The following is a 1,778-nucleotide window of genomic DNA, read 5'->3' as shown; positions in this document are numbered from 1 at the left end:
GGCGGGCGAGCGGGGGGTCGGCTCTCCAGAAGGCAGAGCAGAGGTTAAGCTCCTCACAGGGTTTCAGATCAAGCCTAGTATTAAAAGGACTAAAAGCTATTTCTTTGCTACAATAGAATACTACTCTGGGGTATAATTTCTGCCTTTATGCAACCTGATTAATCAATACTTCTAGGTCACCTTGAAACTTTTCAAGGGCAAAGGAATTGAATAATTTTTTTGCTTTCAGTGATGGAGCTGACCTGTAATTTCCCGTCTTCTTCCTGCTCCTGCAGGTTACCATGGAAACCTTTGATTAGTGTTTAAAAAGCGAAAGCATCATCAGGTGTTTGTGCCAGCCTCAAGGCTGCGGGGTCGTACCTGCCCTCGCTGTTCGCACCGGTGCCATGGGAGCAGGAGGGATTAGGCAGGACTTGGAATCCTGGGCAATGAGTTAATTGGCATCACCGTTTAGAAGAAGGTCTGGGAGAACCTGAAGTTACCTGTTTAAAAGAAAAAATAACAAATGATACTTGAAATAGGCTTATAAATGACTCCAGATGCTTCCTTCTGACATGGGTTTGTATCTGTTCCACGGACTCTGCAGCAAGGCTGCTCAAAACCAAAGAGCTGGTTTAGATCTCAGTTTCAAAACCTTCTGCGTTTACAGGCTCAGACCAAGGGCCAGGCGGTTCCAGGTACTCCTATCAGCCAAATATGTGCAAGGAATCTCATAACTGCTTAAGTGCTTTTCATTTAAAGGAAAACCTGGTGGTGTCTGAGTGAGAGACGTGGAGAGGGGAGGCAGGTAATACGGTGGGTTTCATGCTGCTTTGGTAGGGAAGGAGCTAAAACAAAACACAAACGATGAGCGTAGTGGTGTCTGCTATGTTAGGAAGAGAAACAGTTCCTGGTGGTTATTTCATGGGAAAAAAATAATCTCTGAGAAAGGCAGGAAACCAAGGAGCGGGAGCCTGCTTTGCTGAGCTTGCCGCCCTGCAGAAGCTGTCCTGGCCCTGGGGAGTGGAGATAAAGCTTCACATCTGCAGAAGATGTTTGGAGGGAGGAAGAGTGTGGCAGAAGGGACTGGGGCCTGCCTGTCCCCAGTGACCTGCGTGGGGAAGGGGGATGCTCTGGGTTGGGGACCTGTGGGGTTTGGGTGCTTCCCTGTCTGGCGAGGGGAGCTGAGAGCAGGGCATCCACAGCTAACGTGGGCGAAACCAAAGGGCCCCTTTCTGGCCCTGCCAAGCTGGGCTGCACTTCTCAGAGGGATTGCTTCATCTGTTTCTGGTTTTTGTGTGTTTGGGGTTTTTTTTAATTGTAAATAATGTATGGATAATCAAGATTTGCGTTTTTATCAGATGAGCTAAAGAAGTATTTCTCATGGTATTACTGCGGCGATCTCGTACACTAAAAGCAGAACTCAATGTGTGTCGGTCAAATAGAGAAAGAGAGCCTGCCCCACATTGCCTTACATCTCATGTCGTCTTGGTTTGTGTGTCCGCTGTTGCTCACTGAAAAGGGACACAGGGTTCCTCGTGTGGTGTGTGGCTGCCGTTAATAACAGTGATAAACCCGCCCCAATACAGCCGATATATTAAAAAATGGCAATTATTAACACAAATTAAGTGTCAGCTGGGATAAGCGCCTTTGAGGCGGTTGAGCAGTGCCCTTCCTCCTTCAGCAGAGAAGTCTCCTGGGTCTCGCGTGGTGGCTGGGTGCCCCCCTGCAATTCGGTGTGTGGAGAGGGGCCCTCGTGCCCCAGCGGGCCCCGCGCAGGCAGGGGGGGTGCCGGCGCC

The 1,778-nt window shown here is 49.5% G+C and overlaps 1 protein-coding gene across 1 annotated transcript in view; it reads left to right on the top strand.

Annotated features, from left to right (window-relative positions):
* ARHGAP26 (Rho GTPase activating protein 26) overlaps nucleotides 1–1,778 on the top strand; it is a 152,385-nt gene that overhangs the window by 80,430 nt on the left and 70,177 nt on the right. The gene's annotated exons all lie outside the window — the stretch shown is intronic.

The sequence above is a fragment of the Egretta garzetta genome, unplaced genomic scaffold (genome assembly GCF_000687185.1).
Source record: "Egretta garzetta isolate BGI_Z169 unplaced genomic scaffold, ASM68718v1 scaffold1, whole genome shotgun sequence".
NCBI classification, from domain to species: domain Eukaryota; kingdom Metazoa; phylum Chordata; class Aves; order Pelecaniformes; family Ardeidae; genus Egretta; species Egretta garzetta.
Note: the sequence above shows the minus strand (reverse complement) of the source record. Positions and strands in the feature narration are given on the sequence as shown.